Genomic DNA, 22,107 nt, shown 5'->3' on the forward strand with positions numbered 1-22,107 from the left:
CAGCCCCAACAGACCCCTCTGCTCCCATTTCCCCTTTCTTGGGAGAAGAGCGGGGTCCTATTCCTCACCTGGCTGGAGACCATAGAATCAATCATTTAGGTTGGAAAAGACCTTTAAGATCATCGAGATGATGCTTTTCCTGCTGCAAAGGGAGCCCCGCAACCAGGAAATTCATAAAAATGGGAAGTTTTAGAAGTGGAAAGGACCACAAACACCCAGGAACGGGTTGGGTTTTTTTCCTTCTCCAGCCTGGGGCAAGACCTTGGGCAGGACGCAGCAGAAGTGGAAAACAAGACCCGGTAGCCCAGGAGAAGAAGGGGCTCTCCTCGCCCCCCGCTGCCGGGACAGCGATTGGCAGCACACTGGAGGCAGAAGCTGGTTTGACCCTCTTTGCCAATCCGGACGGACTCATCCGTTCCCCCAGGCAAGAGGAGAGCCGGAGCGGGAGGAGGCCATGAGATGCCATGACCAGAGCCCATAAATTACAGCAGGGGAAAAGAGTTGCATTTGCCCTATTTCTTATCTGCTTGGAAATTGCACCGCTTTCCCAGCTGCAAAGGCAGCTCTGTTCCCAAGAATTTCAGCAAAGCCATGACCTCTTTCCAGGATCGTACAGTATATGGTGGCAGGGAGCCAGGGAGCCAGGGCTAATTATAGGCACAGGAAGAGGGGAAAGAGGCATTTGGAAAAGCTCTACCTTCCCAGCAGCAGGGAGTGGGACGCCACGACCCCAGCTGAGCCCACGGTGGGAGCACCCCACAGGGCTACAAAACCCAAGGCAAGGAGAGCAAAGCCCCGGGACCTGGAGCTCCTGGACATCACGATTCCCCTTTTCTGGAAGGATAAAAGCCAGCACAAATCACAGCTCACGACGCTCCCTGATTCCTACGTGCTCTGGTGCAGAAGGGAAGCCCCATGGGGGGGGCAGGACCTGCCACTGCTCCAGCACAGGCTGAGCATCAGCACGAGCCCCACACTGGCTGCAGAAATAAATGGAGCTAGAACAAAGTCGCTCAGTCCTACGTTGGGAATCTGAGTGTTTAGGGTTCCCTGCAGAGACCACATCTACTATAGCCAAGTGATGCCACGAGCCCCTCACTGTGCCCTCATGCCCTGGCAGCTGCGAAAAACCACGACCTGCAGAGATGGCTGAAGGCAAATAAATGTGTATTAAACTTTAAACACCACCAAATGCTCTTGAGCAAGCCACATGCAATTTTAGAGCCTGGTTCAATTTTGTTTGCTGGGCAATGTCAGAGGAGTCACCTCCCCTCTCCTGACCCCACTGTATCTGGCATGTACAAGTGGACGAGGACATGTTAACATACGTGTCTGCGAGACCTTCCAGCAAGGAGGAGGTTGGACAGAAAAGCACTAAAACAGGCAGCAATTTTTTAGCCACCAAGCTCCTCTTTAGAGCCACATTTCTACCCAAAGCAAAAACCAGGGAAGATAAAAATCCCACCTAATTTTTTTTTTGAGGAGGGAAAAAAACAGCCAGGAACCCTCTCACTTGCTGCAATGGTTTTCATTTTCCACCAAATAAAATCGAGTCTCAACTCCGGCTGCTCGCTTATCCCCCTGTATGCTCGCTTCCTTGTTTGCCTGCGCATGTGGGAATGTGTGGGTGTGCGGTTTTTGTTTTGCTTTTTGCAATCATTCTGCAGACCATCTCCTGATATCTTGCAGATCGCAGCCTGCAAGGCAAGCGTGCTCAGCCCTGCTCAATTATCCAGAGAGAAAGACTTTCCACCTCTCCGGCTTCAGACTCATGAGAGGCCGCTCTCCTCCTCCAAAGCAGCTTCCAAAAACAGGACTTGCATGTCTCCTGACCCCCTGGCAACAGCTCTGCAGCACCCATCACCCAGTCGCCCCAAGAAGGTCCCTGCATACGGGGGAAGGATGCAAAAGCTGGGTGCTGCAAAAGGGAGCGTGGCTGTGCGAGGACAGGCTGGAGGAGCCGGCAGCACGGAGCAGCAGGGCACCAGCTCCAGCCTCCCAGCGGGAAAGCGACCGCTCGCTAAGGGAAGGAATCCGCCTGTGGCACGTCGGGTCCAACCGATGCCCTTTTTAAGGCTCCTGCGGCAGCGGGAAGGGGGTTAAGCGCACACCGAGCTCGCCCTCCTCCTGGTTCAGGGTCACCTCCCACGAGCTCGACAGATAACCCGGCTAAAACCTCACCCTTGGCACAGTGGGGACATTCAGAAACGCTCCTAAGGAGGACCTAGCCCCAGCGCAGACAAAAACCAGCTCTATTTCACATTACACCTCCCCAACACTGACACCCCAGATGGGCACGTCCAGCGATGAAGGGGAAATGATGTCCCTGTGGTCCACACCAAAGACACCGGGACCGCAGGCGCCCAGCACCCACCTCTGCTGTCACCCACTCCTCTCCGAGCAGCCAAAACCGGCGGGAGCAGGACAGAGCAGCAGGCATCCGTCCCCCCAGAGCACAACCCATCTCACCCGGGCACCCAGCGCTGCCGGCACATCCTGGCGGAGCACGTGGCGCCGGCGGGGACGACACAATTCCTTCCTGCCCTGGCTCTGCAGGCGATGCCACCACGCGCAGCTCTAAGCCCTAACGGGATAACAAGCTCACAATGAGATCCTAATGAAGGATTAGTGAAATACAGTTTAAAGAGATTAAGGCAGGGTGCAGCACTGAAACTTTTTTTTTTTTTTTTGTTTTGAGAGCCCGGCAGAGGTGAGACCCGGATTTCAGCCCCTGCCAACGTGGAAGGAGCCAGCACCCGTTGCCGGCTCCGGTGACTCGGGATGGTTTTTCCATTGCGCTTGTGCAAAGAAGGGGCTGGGACTCCAAAAGGATAGAGGAACACAAAAAAAAAAAATTGGTCGTGGCGCCTGAAAGCCCTGCCCAAGGCACTTTAAAAGCGAGCCAGAGGCTTCCTTCATCTCTCCCCTCCTACACCAGTCCCTTCCCATCTGCATCCCAGCTGCGCGCGGTGTGGGGAGTGATACTCTCGGTCCCGTTCATGATGACTGTTGATGTTATCCGCCCAAGCCGGAGCCTTCCAAGGAGCCCCGAGGAAGCAGGTACTCAACTCTCATTCAGGGAAAGTTATTAATATTAATTTCTTGGCTCTACACAAACAGAGCAAGAAGTCAGCCCTGGTCTCGAAGAGCTCAGCGTGACTGCCAGCTCCATGTGCTCCAAAAGGTCGGGAGTCTGGTTCACCCCCAAATCAAACGATGATGTTTTAAAATAGAAAGCAGCACATCTGGGATTGCTTTTTGGGTTTTTTTGGCCACTCGTATTTTTCCTGCAACCACAAACACCAGAAACTTTCTCCTCCCAAGAAAGGGCAATGTGACTCTTACCCCATCGCGGGAATCCAGGAGCTGGGAATTTGCTAAACCGGCCCCAAGACCGGTAACGCCTGGGGGTGAACGGGCAAGCAAGGCTGGCGCTGAGCAGGCAGGGACGGGCTCGTCCCACGGGCAGCGGGGCAACCGTTCGAAGCTGACCCCTAATTTCAGCCGAGTTGTCCAAAGCCACATGACGAAAGGGAGGTGGGGAGGGGATCTGACAAACATCCCTGTCAAGAAACTACAAAACAAATCAAATGAAGATGTTTGGAGCGGATCCAGATGTTTACTAGTGACGCACATGGAGGTATAAATAATTATCCGGTAGGAATTTTGTTCACAGGCAGCTCTCCCTTATCTAATCAGATCTCAGCACGATGCAGCCCCGGCCCCCCCCTGCTTAAAAAGTCTTGAGAAAACCAGATGCAAAATAAAAAGACCTCACTAGGGGCACCAATTTAATCCCATTAATCACTGGACGTTTGGACCAGAGCTGCCAGGACTCAGATCTCATCCAGGCACAGTTCTAGGAGGGAGGATTTTTTCCCCCCAGCGGGAGCACTGGCAAAGGGCTGGATCCTGCATGAGGGTGCGGAGCGGGGCCCGGGAGCAGAACCTTTGCGTCCTGCCCCATGCACAGCACCGGGTGCAGGTAAGGTGGCATCTGTGGGAGTGGGAGTCAGCCACGGCGTCGGCCAGATCCCTCCACACCGGCACGAGGAGCTCGCCAGTGGCTCTTGTCTGTAAAAAACCAGCTGCTTAAAATACACTCACGAACAAAAACCTCCCTTATCCGGCTGCATCTTACCAACCAGCGACTTCAGAGCCCGTACACTGCAATTACCTAAAAATAAATGGACCACAAACCCCAAGAGACCGAATGGCAGAGGGGGATGATGTCAGCAAAGGTGCCCCGGTGCTGAGCCCAGCAAGCCGGAGGGTCCACAGACACAAGTGATGGTTGCAGCATCGCCGGGAAGCCCAAGCCAAAGGGTTGGCACACGACCGATAAACAGGGAGGAAAGAAGGCTTTAACAGCTCAGGAAAAACCACCTGAGCTGATTTTTCCTGGCTGTTCGCATCACCTAACCCACCGTCGCTGCCATGGGAGGTGTTGGCACACCAAGCAGCACCGTCACCCCCCGCGCCGGCAGCCCTCGCCCCGCCGCCCTCCCGCCAGCATCGCCAATGGTTTTCCAAAAATTAAACCAACCCAACCCACCGTAGGCGAGGCCGCAGAGGGTTTCACAGAGGCCGGAGAGGAGCAGTGTTGGAAACTTACTGTAGAAAATTGGCCGCTCAGCTCCGGCTCCTTGTCCCTACTGGTGGGAAAGTCTATAAATCTCTAATAAAGAAAAATAAAAAAAAATCTCCTCCCATTTTATTCCTTCTCTCTCCCCCCTCTAAAGGATTGCGAAACCAAGAGGGCAGCCGGGGCTTGGATCTGCAGCATTTCTGAGTTCCTATGGAGTCTGGGCTCCCTGCCACCAGCAACAGCGGCTCTGGGGGTGTGGAAAAAGGGAGGGAAAAAAAAAATAGAAGAAGAAGAGGAGAAAAAAAAAATTAGAAAAAAAAAAGAGTCCTATTTATTTTGGGGGATGAGAGAGAAAACTTGCAATGTACAAACTGGGGGGGGGGAGCGTGGCTCTGACATTCCTGCAGGCACTGCGCGCTTTGTTATAGAAAAGACTTTTGGTTAAAAAGCCTGGATTTTTTTTGATTAAAAAGCCTGGTGGGAATACTGAGCTCACAGAGGATGCTCTTTCCTGGGGTGCACGCGGGTGCCGAGCAATCTCCTATACAGGGACCCCAGCACCTCCCAGGGCAGATAGACCCACCTCAGGGAGCACCCATGGGTGCTAATGGCAGCTCTACCCTGCCCTGATGCGTTCCCCCGATCGCAGTAAGGGGAATTACCGAAGACAGGCTGGAAGAAAAGCCTGCTCCAGCCGTGACCCAGATTCCCCTCCAGCCTGATCCCTCACTGAAGTCATAATCCTTGGAGGGCTTCTGGTCCTTTTTTTTTTTTTTTTTTTTAAATACATCCCTGCGTGTTGCCATGGTGATGAGGGTGATGCTATAATTTCAGCATTATAGACTTCAGCGCGAGAACAGGAGGGAGAAGGTGGTTGAAATATGGACGAGCTGCGCTGGTAATGTATTTAGGGAAAAAGAATTAAAAAAAGAAAGAAACAACCAAGGCGGCACCTTGGCTTCATTAGCAGACGCTGGAGGAGCAGAGCTGACCTGCAGCAGAAGAGATGCAGGGGATGGGGGTCAGCTCCTGCCCCCGGAGCCAGGGTACCCGCTTTTAGGCATCATTTGGGCAGCAGCTTCCCCGCCATGGATGCTCCAGAACCTGCAGGGTTTTGGAGGATGCAAACTGCCACTCTGCCAGGACAAAGCGACAAGTCCAAAACTCCCAGGCAGCCCTTGCATTACCTGAGGCAGCCATGAGCAGGATCACCCTATTTTGGGGCGGCCTGAGCTCTGCCCACCACAGCTCAGCACCTGACCAGGGGCAAAACCAACCAACTTTGCAATGAAGCAGCTCCAAAAGAGCTGCCCAGCCCTTTTTCACCTTTATTTTTCCATCACCTTTCCTTTCCACCTTCCTCTGCCCACATCAGAGTCCAGTGGCATCCCATCACTGACAGGATGCAGAACTCTCTGAGCTCCTGCCCAGCTCCCAGTGGGAGAAAAACCCACCACTCCTCCGTGGTTTTTGCAAGGCCATGAGATACCTCCGGGTGCTCTTAGCGTCACGCTATCACGGTTTGGCCCCTAAGAGCCCGAGTTTTCAAGCTGGAAGGTGACCTGTGACCCCACAGGAGGGATGAACCAGAACCCAAGCCGGAGCCCCGAGAGCATCAGCCCCCCCAAATCCCAGGAGCCTCAAGCTCTGCTGCAGCAGAGGAACAGGAAAATTGCACGAGCAGAAAATAAACCAGTTTTAGCCACATTTCCACCCCCCCGCCCCGTGCCCCTTCCCGCCCCATTGCCAAGCATGCAACCAGCGCCCGTCGCGACGAGAAATTTCCGAAAGACGCACAAATAAAAATAAGACCGTACACAAACACCTCTGCCTAAACGCAGCCCAATGGTCTGTGACCCCCACCACGAGGGAGATGGGCTGCGAGCGGGTTCACGGGGTCCCAAAGGAAGCCAGAAAGCCCCGGAGGACGCCTCGCCCCATGCCACGCTCGCCCACGTGCCCTTCCAGCACGCGGCTGCAAGCGGGGAGGTGAGAAATGGGTGCTCCGGTCCGGTGCACAGCACCTGGGACGGCATCCAGCACTGCTCCAGCCACATGCAACCTGCACCCCTCGGCTTCTCTCTCTGCAAGGTGTGAGAAAGACCCCAACGGCAAAACCTGGGTGGCCAGCATTGGGAGGGTGCGTGGAAATCACCGTTGGTCCTATGCCGGAGCCACAGCACCTGGACACAACGCAGAAAGGCAGCTTGAAGTGGGGATCCTCGGAGGGCTGTGTGATGTTGGGACAAAAGGGTCTCCTGAGCCCATAAAAGCTTGGAAAAAAAAAATTTAAAAAAAATCACAGCACATCATTGCAAAAATGGGAAATCCAGGTGCGGGGCAGTGGGTGCTGCACACCAGCCACGGGACCCCACGCCAGGGCTCACAAGGCTCCTCGGTGCAAAAAAAAAAAAGCTTGTATAACCTCGGGGGGGGAAAAAAAAAATTCAGAGCATTTTGTTTCAGTCCCCAAAGGGGACCCAAACCCCAAAGCGCCAGCTTTAGCATCCAACCTGTCAGCCCTTGAGCCATCAAGGTTGCTTTTCGCAGTGCCCTGAGCTCCATATTTAGCCTCAAAGGTATTTATCTTTGAGAAGCTAAAAACAAAGCTGCATTTGCATAACAAAAAGACCCCGTTTGCTCGTACATGTGTAGCATCGCGTACATATGTAGCAATGCGGGGAGAAGGCATGCAAAGCAGCCTTCCTCCCTCACCAAGCAGAAAGCACTGAAGGTCACCCGAGCGGATGCTGAGCTCGCGGTGGCTAGTCATCTCCGCTGGAAAGGACAAGGCAAGAACATCTTCCCTTACGGGAAGCCTCTTCCCAACCTTCCCACTTGCATCTCGTCCAGCTGGAGCAGCCCTCTTCGGCTCAAAGGCAGGCGTGAAATTCTGCTCGCTAAAGCACATGCTCCCGTCTGGCCTTAAACCTCAAAGATCGAAGGGCAATTAACAGGTTTTTTCCAAACTCTCTTGATTTGCAACCAGAGCCCGTCTCACCGTTTCCTCTCCCGGGTGCCAGCGGCTGGCAGGAGCGAGGACACGCGACTTTGTCCCCTCCTGGGGAGCAGCGTCTGCAGGAGAGCGGGACGGCAAGGAACCTGACCCTGGGCAGGGCGCAGCGAGGCGCTGCGGCTCAGGCGGGCACCGTGAGCCTTTTCCCCAACCGCGCTCCTTTGGAGGAGGGAGAGGTTGGCCTGAAGGCAGCTCCCACAACATGTGGGGATGTCGGGAGCACCCAGGACCTCACCCCGCCAGGACCCTCACCCTCCTGCAGGAGTGGGTGGAAGATACGGCGACTCCGCGCTCACCCATCCGACACGCCAGGTTGCCACCCGCTGCCGCGCCGTGCCCGAGGCTTTAATCCGGCACCTACGTCATTGTTTTGGGACAAAGTCCCTTCGTGAACCGGCACCACCCAACTCCCTGTCTCCTCCTTATCTCGCATGGGCGCACACTGCCGTGGCACCGCGCCGCCACCGAAATCCCTTTTGCCCCGCCACCCCCACGGCTCGATTAAAACTCAACCGTACCAAAACACAAGGGGGATCACGCCTAACCCCAAAAAGCACCAGTGTGCCCAAATGCCGACCCAAAAGACAGATGCTCGCCTCTCCCCCTGCAATAAAACGCCAGCTCTGGGGAGAGGATTGATGGAGGGAGCAAGAAGCGGCATACCAGCCACCAGCTGCCGCGGGAAGAGGCTTGGCTGCCTTCACCACCAGCATCCTGCTCCAACCATTTGTTCTGCTTCTATTTTAGAAAGCAATGGGGCTCGGCGCTACACGGCTCCCAACCTCCCCACTTACCGAGCAAGGCAACAGATTTCTGCAAAGAGGTAGCACCGGCTCCGCTCCCCATCTTGGCAACGGCATCCGCGCGGGGCCGGGGATATTTTTGAACAAGCGAGTTGAGAGGTGCTAGTTTTCCCGGCGGCTCGGTGCCGATGTGTGGGAAGGACGGCCGTGCCGAGTCAGGGGAGGTTGGGGATGGATCGGTGATTGATCCCCGTACTTAAAACCCAGGAGATGGGGCGTCAAGTCCTCACGAGCCATGGAAAGCAAGATGTCCAGCAGCGCGTTGAGCTCTCTGGGAAAGCATCACCCAAAAGAAGAGGCTGGAGAGCTGCACCCCAACCCCACAGCCCTGAGCCCTTCCCGGGACCCCCCCATGCTGGCCCATGCACTCGAAGGAGAGCCCAGCACGCGCACGTCTGCGCGATCCCAAGCGCTGTTCCTCACCGGAATACCAGGCTGAAAACCGCCCCAAGCCCATGGCCAAGCAAGCCCTGCCTTCACCCAACTCTTCCACCCCGGTTCCCAGTTAGCGAAATAAATTTGCTGCTATCGCAGGGTTTTCTTAAGGGCAGACACATGTCTCCAGGGAGAACATGGTTTATCCCCTGGGATAAAGGCGTCTGGAGGCACCTCCTTGCCTCCGCCACGACCTCCCCAGCGGTGTGAGCACCGGAGGAGATGCTCAGTGCCGCACGCAAACACTTTGCTTTCCCCCAAGGTTTTTCCAGCAAGTTCTCAAACGGTCTGAGCACCGCGTGCTGGGCTCTGCACCCGACGGCAGAGCCACAGTCAAAGCTCCCTTCGGCAGAATTTTAAAGGGCAAAATTCCCCCTGCATTGCCTGGCAGGGAGACGGTGCCGGCTGGCTCCGGCAACACCAGGGTTTTTAACAAGCTGCAGATTTTTCAGCCACTACAACCTGCCACCCCCTCGTCCAGCCGAGCGGCATCAGGGTCCCCTCCTGGACAAGGTGACAGGAAGCCCAGGGATGCTCTGGGTCCACAGGACACCACACCTCAGGGACAGCCACTGTCCCCAACCGCTTGCGCTCGGACAAGATGGGTTCTTCCTCCCAAAGCTGAAAGCTCGCTCGCACGCTGGAGGGAAGGCTGCAGGTACCAGCTCCGCAGGGACATTTATCACAATATTTAGACAACGCATGACAGCTCAGACCCCACCTATGGTTATGCAAACACACGGCCCCTCTCTGCCTCCGTATCGCCTCAAAATTGGTAAAAAACCCACTCATTTCTTTGCAGCCCCAAGCTTTGCAGAAGGTCCTCTCCCATGGATGCCACCACGGACCAGCAGCACACACGCCACTCCCTGCCGCAGCTCCCGATCACCCTGTTTTACCTCCTGCTCCCAGGAGAAGATGCTCTCAGCACAGACCACCGCAGCCTGGGGCTGCAGGACGGGACCGTCTCAGTGACTGCACTCGTGGAAAAAAAAAAAAAAAAAAGTCCGGCCAGTCAAAATAACTCATCCACGTTTTGTTTTGTTTTTTTTTAATTTTTTTTCTTCCCTGTCAGTGGAAACTCCTGCTACGGCACTGTGTCTCAAGGTTACTGCTTGGGGTGGTGGAGGATTTCAGGTTTTACAACTGAAAAATTCCAGACAGAAACCCAGAAACGTTGCCAGTTTTTTACTAAACAGAAGTCCTTCATCCAATTTATTTAATTTATTTAACTTTTTTTTTTAAGCTTGATGCAGCAGGTTTTAAGCAAACCCTGTTTTTTCAGCCCCCAAAATTTTGACTACTTTGATAGAAAACTCTCATTGATGCCATGAACATTTTCCATTCTCAATTTCTTTTTTGAGGAAAACCAAACCAAACCAATCTGACCCCACATATTTTCCCCACCTGCATGACATGGGATGTGTTCCTGGGTATTTGTTTCTGCGGCACCTAGCAATTTTTCCCTGAAGTCTTCCAATAATTGGAAAGGAAAAATTCTCCTTTTTATTAAAAAAAAAGTTTCATCTTCAAAATAAGAAAAAAAAAAAAAAAGATGCTTTCCAAAAGGATGGAGAAAAGTCACATTGTTCCAAAAGGCACTTTCATTTAAAAAGGAAGATGAAAACTTTCAAGCAGGGCTATTTATAACCACTGCTTATATTCATCAATAACACCTTCTACCCTGCATCCTCCTGGGCAGGTAACACCCTGCCAACAGCCCCCAGCACCCTGACATGGGGTGCAGGATCTGGCCTTGCAGGCGATGCAAACAACCCCCCCCCCTATTGCAGGAGGAGGAGGAATCCCTTTGCTGCTTTCCCAGATGAGCCTACAAGAGGTGACACCTTTGCAGCCCCAGAGCAGGTTTGCATCAGGGACCTGGCCCTGTGGGCAAAACTCTTTACCATATATTTTGGGGGGGGCTGGGGAAAAAAAAAAAAAGAAAAATTGAAAAAAAAATAATCTGGAGCCATGGCTTTGCCCTGCCTCCTTCCAAAAAAAGGCCGATGCGGCAGCAGTGCTGCAGCAGGAGGTCACCCTTCCCCACAGCACCCAGTCCCCCCACCCGCGCCCCGAGCATCCCGGCTGGGGGGCAATTGGAGGCACCTCCTCCTCCAAGCAGTTTTGGGTTTGCGCCGGACACTTGCTGGAAGCTGTTTGAAGTTCTGGAAAGAGAAACGATTCCTCCTCCTCTTCCTCCCTGCCCAGAAATAGGTCATTTAATTACCACCTTTCCAACCCCAAACCAACACTGACTCAAGGCAGGAGGTGGGAGCGCTTCAACCCCGCGCCGGCTCATGCCCAGCAGCCGCCCGAAGACACCGCGGCACGGCTTTGACCTTGAGATGTTCGAGCCGGCAGGACCCTGGGCATCGGGGCAATGTCAGCATGGACGGCAAGGACTCGGCTCCCGCCTTCTGGATTTCAATTAGCGCTGTTCAATTAAAGCAAGGAGGGTCGGGGACACGGGTGCTGCTGAGCCGCTCCACGCGCAGCCACCGGGCACGGCTGTGCGCCAGCTCCAGGAAAACCAACGGCTAATTGCACGTTGTGAAATAATACGTGTCCTGCTCGGCACGGAGTGAAACGTGCGGCCCCGGCGCAGTCCGGTCTGGCTGCTTCGGGATGGGACACCGCGGTGGCTCCTGGGTGGTGGCCGGAGCCTGACACATCCCGGCATGGACATCACCCTGCCCTACCAGCTCGTCCTCACCGCACGCACCAAGGCGCCCACCCCGGCACCGCTCCCACCGATTCGGGGACTGGAGCGGCGCAAAGCTGTTAAAAGCCCCATTGGGTACCGGCGTAGCACCCAACATCGAAAATGGGCCCCGGCAGCTGCTCTGGCATTCCAGTGCTCAACCGCAGCCGGGGCGTCTCACCGCAACCAGACCCCTCAGACCCTGGCAGCGAGGAGCCCCAACACCATCACGTGCACCTCGTCTCATCCATACCTACCACCCCGCTTTTATATAGGGGAAGAGGCTCACCTATAGCTCAGGAGAGAGCGGCCAGGGAATTGGGGAGCAGCTGCTGCATCCCCCCAGCCTTGGCATGAACCAAAACAGGCCAAGCTTCCCCAAAAAACTCTCCCCGTGCAGCTCAGAGGCCCCGCTCCCCCCATCGTTTTAGCCAACATTTAAGAGAAAGCAAACGTACGGCCCACCCCTCCCCAAAATAAATCGCTCCGAATTGATTTCCCATGTATTTAACAAGTCCTCGCTCCACATGGGCACCTTTTTTTTTTTTTTTAATTTTTTAAAGGATGCAAGCTCTTGTCCGTTTTTCAAGCCGTGGGGAGCTACAGCAGGGAGACACCAGGAGTGAAGGAAAAGGAAAAATTAAAAGAAAACCCACAAGCAAACCAAACTGGAGTGCGAGATGAAAAGCGACAGATCTGTGGAGGTAGAGCTGCTGGCAGGCAGACGGCTAGATCCATCTTGAAAGGAAAAGCAAACTGCTGCTCAAACAAGGCAGAGGGAAAAACCTAGAGGTCTTCCGGCACTGCCTAAGCTCTGATCAAACAAAATGATTAACAAATTTCAGCTTTTTATTGAAAGCTTCTCTAATTAGAGGAAAAAAGGAAAGGAAAAATAAAAAGAAAACCAAAACCCTGAGAGGCGCATTGGATGGTAAAGCAATAAATACCGTCTCGGGGAGGCGAAGGGCTGATGCATCCCATAGTCCCACGGTCACAGAGAGGGTGAGCGCGGCGGGGGGCACCCGGCTCCCACCCCGCGGCACCCAGCACCTGGCACGGACGCGCGTTTCCGCGCCTCCCCTCCCTCACCAGCCCTCCTCCTCCTCATCCTCCTCCTCCCTGCCCCTGCTCTGACTCACTTGCTTTTTGCTCACCGCGTCTGGCTCAGCGGCAGAGCCGTACCTTCCCGGGGGCAGGACTGTCATTTGCAATAGAGTCACCTCTGAACTCCAAATGGCTCAGCCTCTAGGAACTGCCAAAATAGCTATAAAAATAAGAAAGAGTCCCTGGCCCGAAGAGCTCACCCTCCAAACAGATGGGATGGCTACGGGGCGAGGCAGAGGGGATATTTTTAGCTCTGGTTGCAGATGGGGAAGTCCGGCACGGCATCTACACGGCAGCCCCCATCAGTTCACCACGGCCCTGCTTGGGCCACCCCTGTGTGCGCTCCCGGGTATTAACGGGATTTAACGGGATTGCTGTTTGCTCACTTCCCAAGCCTTGGGCACTGGCTGGCCAGGGCCGGCTCGCACCGCCGCGGCTTTGCACGGCATCTCCATCGGCACTGGGCTGCCGGGGGCACCCGGCAGGGCGGCAGCAGTCCAGCAAAGCGGGGGCGATGCCAACGACACGCATCCCTCTCCCTCTTCCCCCTCTGTTCCCAAACAAGCCACCACAAAACGGCCGCGGCCCCGCGATCCATCGCGGCGGGGGGACACGCCACGCAGCATCCCGTGGCGGGTCCCTCCCGGCATGCTCCGAGCGATGCCGACCTGACCCCGAGAAGTGCTCCGGCTTGGCAAAAAGAGGGTAAAGCAATTCCTGCCCCTCGCCGCTGATGCTTTTTTAGGTTTAAATGACTTGCCCAGGGTCACAGTGGCGGACCCTGTCACCGAGCCCTCCCTTTCTGGTCAAAGCCCTCCTGGTCCTTCGGGATGAGCCGGGCGACATCCCCCACCCACCCTTGCTTTCATCCTTCCTCTGCGAGCCGGGGCCTGCACCAGCGTTGACACCTCCCTGCCAGGCAGCTGCCAGCGGCGGCTCCCGGCACGCACCAGCACCGTGGCAGCTGGGTCCTGCTCCCATACTTTTCGTCCGACCCTTTCGGCTTTGTTCTCCTTCGCACAAAGCCGCCGTTAGGCTGCCCTGGCAGCACGGAGGGACCTCGAAGTGGATGTGGTTTATGACCATATTTAGGCTCCTTTACGTTGCCAGAGTCGCAGTAAAGGGCTGCAGCATTAAATGAGAATCAGACCCCACTTGTTTCACTTGGCAGCCTGGGAAAAATCCACCCCAGGCGACTCCGGCACCGTCCGTGCCTCCACCCTGCCCGCTCGGGGACAGGATAAAATAGCAACAGCCCTTTCCAGCTCCGCGGTTGCACTTCCCAAGCGGAGCCAAGAGCCCCACACCAGCAAGGAGGAGGGGGGGATTAAACACATTAAACACCACCTCCCCTCCCAAGAGCAACTCCGAAGCACGGGGAAGCAAAGGGACATGCCCAAGGTCACCCACTGACAAAGCCGGCACTTCCCAAGGTTCCTGGAACCCCCCAGCAGGACCGAGCACGCGCAGGGATGAAAGCGCCCGGCACGAGGAGCCCCCACGCCAGATTGTGCCAGGGAGCGGGGGAGCTGGGGCAGGAATGGAAGAGCCAAGCCACCAGACGCGGGAGCTAATGCCCCTTCAACACGAGCACATCAAATCCCTGCCGTGGTGGAGGCGACAGCGCTTTTCCACCGTGCTGGCAGCACCGGCGAAACCCGAGCAGCGGCCCCCACCACATCAGCCACCTGCTCCCAGCCCAGCACAAGTGCGGATGCCTCAGCCTGGCAAAGCCACGACAACTGCAGGGGCTGAAGGGCAAGCGGGGGGGGGAGAGGAAAGGAGAAGCCATGAGGCCCACCCAGAGGTCCGTGACCTTCAAGAGCCCACAGGCAGCAATCCCAAGGGAGGGCAGGCAGCTCACTTTGAGCTCCCAAGGGACGTGAACAGCCCCAGTGCTCCCCAGGCCATGGTCACCAGCACCGCATCGGCCCAGGCAAAGCAAGAAAATACCCAGAATAAACCTTACCTACACCCAAAATCCACAGCCCCTCATCTGGATGAGGGGATGCAGCTGCTGCAGCATCCCTGTCACACTGAGTCTGGCACAGCCCCATCCCCTTCAGCAGCGAGGTTTCGGGCTGGCTGTCCTGGGACAGCGGTTTAAAAGCACCCACCTTGGCAGAGCAACACCAGCCTGAAAATACACGTGGGGCCACGTACTGCAGGAGAAGAGGCTTTGGAGGGGCAGGATCAGGCCTTCCCTGGCGGGGGCGGGCAAGCAGAGGCACTGGGGGAATTTGCACCAGCTGTGCTCCACTTACCAGCATCTGCCTCCCTGCCCAGACCCCTGCCTGCAGTTTAGGGGGGGGGAGGTCACCGGCCAAAAACGTGTGGCAGCTCCTGACAGCTGGGGAGGACAGCGGTAGAGGGGGACACAACGCCCCAGGTCGTGGCCATGCAGAGCCATGGGGTGTCATGGGGATCCTGGAGCGTGGAGGGAAGAGCCGTGTGTGTGTGCACAGGCATGTGTCTCACTGGGTGTGTGCTGCTCTTGTGTGCAGGGGTGGTGGCATGCAGAAAATGAAAATAAATTAAAAAATAAAAGCCAACAACAAAGTCAAGGGGGCAAGCTATTAGGAAGGAGATAAGCCGCTGGCAAACAAGCATTACAGATGCTAAACAGCACCCAGATGCCGGGACACCCTGTCCACCGCATCCCTCGCCCGGCATCGTGCAGCCCCTCACTGCCTTGTACCGCCAAGGCAAGGAAACGCTCAACGTCCCGGGGAGGCCACGGCGACGGTACCGGGGGCTTTCCCCCCCCCCCACGGCACCTCGTTCCGGTCGCTGTCAAATGGCAGCCGTGGTGCTGTGCTCCCACTGCCACCGCCACCGGCCCCGGAGGAACAAACAATCACAGCTGTCAGCTCCGGTGCCGGCACCCGGCCAAGTCATTGAAGCTCCAGGACCCGATTTACCACCGGCTCTCCAAAAAGCTGCTCTTGCCAATCAAACCACAGCCCCCCCCCCCAGCACCCTGAGCCCCGCTGGTGGCCCCCTCCACCGCCAGTTCCCCCCACCCCAGCACCCTTATCATCACCCCATGCCCCACCGGGGAGGGCACCCCCTGAAAGCTTCTGGGCCCCACTTCTTCCTCGCTCCCGCAAGGCCGCTCCAGGTCCTGCTCTGGGGCGGCTGCGGTGTTGCGGAGGGGACTGTCACCACGGGGGTCCCACGGGGCTGCAAACCCACAGTGGGGCTGAGCGCACACACACCTCCCCCCCCCAACCCCAGTGCCTGCCCCCACCCCATCAGCAGCACCCACCGAGCAGAGGGACCCATCCCCTTACATCGCACCCTGCACCCACATCCCACCCGCGTCCCCCTCCCCACGGCACCCCTCTCACCTGTCCCCCCCCGCAGCACCCAGGCCGAGGCGACACTTCTTCCCCTTCCTCCCTCTCCCTCCTTCACCTCTGCACCATTTTGGTGACGGTTTGTTTTGAAGCGGCGGCGGCGGCGGCGGCGGCGGGGGGGGGGTGGGGGGGTGGCGGGGGGGAAGGATGTGCTCTCCGCCCCCGCCGGCTGCGCGCTCCGGCCGCGCTCCGCCGCCCATCCCCGCCGCCTCGGGGCGGCACCGCGCAGCAGCGAAGGAGGGCGGGTGGGGGGGGGTACCAGAGGGCCCCCCCCAAAACACACACAGACGGAGCTCCTCACCCTCCCAAAGGCGGGTGGCGCGGCCCGGGGCGGGGGAAGTAACGCCAGAATCGCAAAGACGTTAAAAAAATTTTTTTTTTTTTTTTAAAAAGAACCAAAACCCCAACGTCTAAAAAAAAAAAGAATAAAAGCCCGAGAGAAGGACGGGGACCCACCTCTAGCGGGGCGCGGAGCCCAGCCGCCTCCCGGGGCTGCGGCGGAGCCGGCGGGGAGCGACCATCGCCGGGGCCGGCCCAGCCCAGCGTCAGGACGCGGCGCGGCGCAGGGCGCGGGCGGCGGCGCGGGCAGCCAATGGCCGCGGCGGCGGGGAGGAAGCGGAGCGGGGCCGGGGGCAGAGCCGGGGGCCGGGGGAAGGGGGGAGCCGGGGCCGGGGGGGGGAGCAAGGGGGACAGCCGGCGCCGGAGGAAGGGGGGAGCCGCGACCCCCCTCGCGCCCTCCCGCGGGGTCTGGCCCCACTCGTGTCGGGGCTTCCCTGCGGCAGCAGGATGGGGAGATTGGGGCCCCCCCGCTCCGCCTGCGGCCCACCCCCCGCGGGTGGTAAGGGGGGGGGAGGTGGGGTTTGCCCCCGGGTCCCGGGCGGGGGACACGCGAGGCTCAGGGGAGTGGGGTCGGTGGGGTGCGAGCGTCGGTGTCCCGGCCCTGAACCCCGGGCTGAGTGTCCCCAGCAGCCACGCTGGGGCACGTTAGTCACCCCTCGCCCTGGTGAAATGGCCGGTTCTGCGGTAGAGCTGCTGGATCCGGTGCTCGGAGGCAGCAAAAGGTCCCGGTTAAGTGTCGGGCGCTGGCACAGACCCCTCGTGGGTACGACGCAGCCCGCCTTGCCCCCATACAAGCCGCCCCGTGGGGCTGCCCTCGCCTCTCGTGTCCTGCGGGACGTCGGCACGAAGCCGGCCCTGCCCCAACCGTTCCCCGCAGCACCGAGTCCCCTGTGCCAGGAACAGGCGGCCGAGCACACGCCACCAGCACCGACCGGCCATGGCAAAGGGCTTCCCGCGCTCCTTGGCTGCAGGGCCGCGACGCCCAGGCCCGGCTCCAAGCTGGGGCATTACGTTCCCTCTCCTCCAGCTCCTCCAGTAGCTTCAACCTGGATAAATTGCTCTGTGGTTACCCTCAAGAAATCCAACCTGTTGAACAATGACTCCCACTGCGGCACTCGCTCTGCGCCGGGACTGTTTGGGGCTGTGGATTCTGATTTTTAGGGGATTGGGGACCTGGTGCCATCCCCGTCTCACCGCCTTGCCTGGTGCTGTGCAGCCACAGCGTCAGGGCAGCACCGGCAGCGGGTACCGGCAGCCTCGGGGCTGGCGATACAGATGGGGCCAGCGGCTGGAAGGATGCAGACCTCCTGCCTGCACCGCTGGGTCTGCAGCGAGGGGCATGGCAGGTGCTGGGTCTTCTACCGGACGAACTCTCCCGCCACCGAGCACTGGCCAGAGAAGTGCCGTATGGCACGGCGGGGACTCGGCGCGGGCTCAGCATGGGGCACAGGCTTTCCTTTCCCAGGGACGCACGTGGCGTGGCGGGCCTGGGCAGGCTCCCACGTGCCACAGAAAGCAGTAAAAATAAAAATCAAGCTGGCGTGGGACTGCACCCGGCAGAAGCAAGCTTGTGCCAGGGGTTGGAGCCTGCATGGGAGATGGCTCCCACCTGACCGGCAGACGTGCAGCCCACCTTCCCATACTGGTGGCATGGAGCCAGCACGAGTCCGGCGGGAGTCTCATGCCCCAGAAGGCAGGGATGCTGAGTGATGACTGTGTCACACACAAGGCCACTGTCCCAGCAGGAAAGGGCTGGGGACCAGTGACGAGGATGTCCCAGCCCCGTTGGGTCACATCCAGTTGGAGCACTGAGAATACAGGCACTCCCAACATCCCTGGAGCACAAAAACAGCCACAGGGGAGTTGCTGAGGATGGGGGAGCAAAGCCAGCCATTGCCTTTTTACCAAGACCGTGCCCATAATAACCATCAACCATCTCGCAGTGGCACACAGTCCCCCCGCGCCGGCCTCCTGGCTCCCCCACGGCACAAGGTGCTGCACAAACCCAAAAAACCCTGTTACGTCCCCAAAGGTCCAGGGTGATTTGGGAGGCTGGGGCTGGGCTGTGCTCCTGTTGGGGCTGTTCATCACAGCCGGCTCTTCCTTGAGCCTTGTCCCGGGCTGGGAGGGCAGGAAGAGGTTCCCCAATGCCGGTGACTCAGCCGAAGGGGACGTTTTGCAACACACTGGGTGTGGGAGGAGGTTCCCGGTGCGTGGAAAGTAGGCGGTGAATTATCCGAGGTGTGTGGTGAGCGCGCAGCTCGTCTCGCAGGCAGGGAGCAAACACTGCAGGGAAAGCCGGCAGGGCGAGCAGACCTGCAGCCTGGAACTGGGGAAGGGGGTCCCGCTCTGGGGCTTCCCAGGGGACAGAGGGTCCTTGGGGCCGGGATGGTGGCGTAGCCGCAGCCAGCCACTCTGGGATGGTGCATGCACCCCATTCTGGAGCACAGCCCATGCACCTTTGCCCGCATTAATCTGGGACAAACTAAGCAAAGGCACAAATATCTCTGTTAGGGCAAGAGGTAAGACGCACTCGACGGAGAGGCCAGATCCGACTCGAGCATCACAGGTGGCACAGGTACCTCTGCCATCATCACCCCTCTGACTCAGTGACACAGTTTCCTGCTGGCTCCTTCCCCCATCATGATATGTATTTCTAGTGGACTTTTCAGTGTGTTTGGCTTTTTGGGGCTGTTTGTTGTCAGTTAGATATTTTATTATATTTATTGTTAGAAATAGGGCTATTTTTAGCACTCTGTTGGTTTAGATAGAGATGGGATTAGTCATCTCACCAAGAGCTGTTTGCAGTCTCTCCTCAAGGATTCTCTGGCGTTTGTTTTCCAATCAACTGAGATCATGCATCCAAAGAAATAAAAAATAAAAATAGTCATAATAATGCGCAGCAGCCAAGCTCCGGTGTCTCCGTGAGCTACGGGGTGGAAATGCAGGAAGGATCCAACCCAGGATATTTATGAGACGAAGACGAGAACATTACTATGAACCTCAAAGTATTTTGGAAAGTCAGTTAGAGCTGGGTTTTGTTTTTTTTTTTTCTCTTGGGAACCAAATGCTGAGTAACTCCCTTCCCACACCAGGCTGATGGCTTCGTACAGCTGGTATGCAGCCTCTTGACAGTGGAAATTGCTTTCCCTTGCCCTATGCCAGCAGGTAGGAGGCAGGACTCCTGGGTCTTCCAAGATATGCAGCCACCTACACCCTCAGGCTATTACCAAAAAAAAAGACAGCCAAAAACCTAAAGTGGGAAAAATATTTGCTCCTTTCCTGCACCAAGTGCAGGGAGGATGGGAGAGGAGGCAGTTGAAGCTGGTTTCAAAGCCAGGAGGCCAAGAGCAGTGTCCTGTGCTGCGGAGCAGCATCTCTACCCTCCTTGCCGCAAATTTCGGTCTCTCTCCACCACCGCTCCTCCCTCTGAGCTGAGTGGGAGCAGAGCTCCCACCCTGGTTTTGGAGACCAGTTTGGCTCTTAAAAAGATCGGAGTCAGATGCAGCAAGGAATCAAAGTCTGTGGTTCATCTCATCACTCTCTGGCGTGGAAGTACCGCGGCCAGCTTGTCCCGCGGCAATGCCGCCGCCCTCGGGATGCTGCAGAGCTTAAAGCGAGGGAGGGGGATGTGGGTCTCCTGCCAGTCCCACCTCACCTGGACCCTGACCCCCGGGGGTGAGTGACAATGCCCTCGGTGGTGGCACAGCCCACCTTTGGGGACAGGGGACCAAACACCAACCGGGAAGAGGAGCGGAGCTGTGCAGCGAGATGCATTCACAGGGTCAATCCCTGAGCCAAGGGACAGCCACGGTGACCCCCCCAGGGTCCCTGCCAGCCCCTCTCCCTTTGGCACCCATGACCCTCCTGCCTGCGGGGTGACGCATGCCCAGGGGCACAGCGCGGCGCAGAGGCTGGCACACTCGCTGCACACCCGACCCGCGGAGAGGACGAGGGTGGCACACGTGCCATGATGATGTGGGGAGGGGGTGGTGCCATGCGGGTGGCGAGGAAGCGTCGCCTTCACGTGGCCCACCCCAGCCCCCCCCCCCCACGTCACCCACCCCGGCACGGGCACGCCAGAGGCGGATTATTTGCCCTGGCAGCTGGCGGAGGCCCCGGCGTTTGCTGGTGGGGGGATAGTTGCAAGGAGCAAAGCCGGCAGCGATGCTCCCAGGGGACCCTGCAAGGCTGGGGGGGGGGTCATGTCCCTCCTGCCCTGGCCGTGCACCCTCACCGGCCTCATGGCCCCCTTGCTCCCTGCAAACGGTCCCTTCCTCCCTGCCCCCCCCTTCCTCTCCAAGTCTAAATTCTCCCACAGCGGCCATTGACGTCCTGCCTGCGTCACCGTCTCCAGCACAACCAGACAGCACGTGGGAGAGACAGGTTTAAAGCGGCAGGGCCCTGCGAGGGCTCCAGCTGCGCACCCCAGCAGTGGGGACAAGTGGGGAGGGGTGTGTGGGAGCCCTGGGGGGGGGTGCTGCCCCCCCAGACCCCGCTGTACCCCACCCACCCAAATGGCACCGAGGTCCTGGTGCAGCCGGGAAGGTGTTTCCCGGTGTCACCCCAGGGTGAAGCAGAGGGGGTGAGATGAGGCTTTTTCTTTCCCATAGCAAGGCTTGCATGGGAGCGTGAAAACATTTTGCTTCCAGGTCCATGCCTACAATCCTCCCTCCCTGCCACTCTCCAAACCCACCCCAAATGGGGACCAGAAGCGCTGGCGGCCAGGGAAGGCAGCTTGCGTTAGACGTGCAAGCTCACAGACCCGGCTCCAAAAGCCAGAGCCAGATTCCTGGTGTTTTTTCCTGGCTGCCAGTCCTTGTGCCTTTATATCTGGGCTTTGCCTATGCCCAAATTAAGGTGCAGCTCAGCTGGGTCCTAAGGGCTAGGAACAGGGTTTGCATGCAGGGAAAGTGCCAGACTTCTGCAAAGGTGTGGGGTGCAGCAAGTTTTGCAAGGGCTCACGCATGGGGTGCAGTGAGTTTTGCAAGGGCTCAGGTGCCTTCCCTGAAGCCCGCTCATCATTTCTGCTCCTGGCTATTGTCTTACAGCTGCAGCGCCGCAGGACATCAACTTACCCGTGACTCAGGGTTTCGGGGTGGGTTGGGAGAGCAACCCCCTGCCCCTGAAACAGCCCTGCTTCCTCTCTCTGTCCACACTGCAACCCTGGGGGCTATTTTTGTCCTTTCCCTTCTATTTATTGTGCCAAAGCCATGTGCGGTTGGAGAACGCTGTGGTGTTTGCTTTATGATTGCTTCCTTCCCGCCCATAACCTTTTGCCTTAAAACGGGATTCGCCCTGATCCTCGACACAAGGCCGGCAAGCCTGGGCAGCGTGCCACCAGTGCTGGCTCTTGGGGGACAGAGATTCCTGGCTCTGATCCTGATTTTGGTGCAAAGCTGAGTGCAAATGCACTGCCCGTCAGCTCCCCAGGCACTTTCCCAGGGCACAAACTCACAGCCCCGAACCTCCTCCCCTCAAGCATCCCCAGCCCCTGCTCAGCGCCGCCGGCAGCGCCTGCGCTGCCGCACTCACAGCCAGACCTGTGAAATGCTTTGCTTTCGAAGGCAGACAGATGGGTGAGTGGGAACCATCGCGGCGAGCCCTCAAACAGGAGCCACCACGAGAAGAGGGAGGGGAAATTTGAAAAAAAAAAGCAACTTCCAGAAGGCAGCCACCCTCTGCGTCCTGCCCAAAGTCCCACAGGCCATCTGCGGCCAAGAGAGGAACTGAGTCAGGGCCACCCCTTCGTGGGGGCC

General features: G+C 57.7%; 1 protein-coding gene across 13 annotated transcripts in view; it reads right to left on the minus strand.

Annotated features, from left to right (window-relative positions):
* The window catches only part of MEF2D (myocyte enhancer factor 2D), an 80,438-nt gene extending 63,786 nt beyond the window's left edge, over window positions 1-16,652 (minus strand). For 9 of the 13 annotated variants that reach the window (XM_075040929.1, XM_075040927.1, XM_075040924.1 and 6 more), the window contains exon 1: window positions 16,466-16,650. The gene's annotated coding sequence lies outside the window, so the exon portion shown is untranslated. Of the gene's footprint in view, window positions 1-16,000; window positions 16,067-16,465 lie in introns of those variants that run through there. The other 4 variants (XM_075040930.1, XM_075040926.1, XM_075040925.1 and 1 more) reach the window with 3 other exon arrangements.
* Window positions 16,653-22,107: the final 5,455 nt, after the last annotated feature.

This window comes from Buteo buteo, chromosome 11 (assembly GCF_964188355.1).
Source record: "Buteo buteo chromosome 11, bButBut1.hap1.1, whole genome shotgun sequence".
Taxonomy (NCBI): Eukaryota; Metazoa; Chordata; class Aves; order Accipitriformes; family Accipitridae; genus Buteo; species Buteo buteo.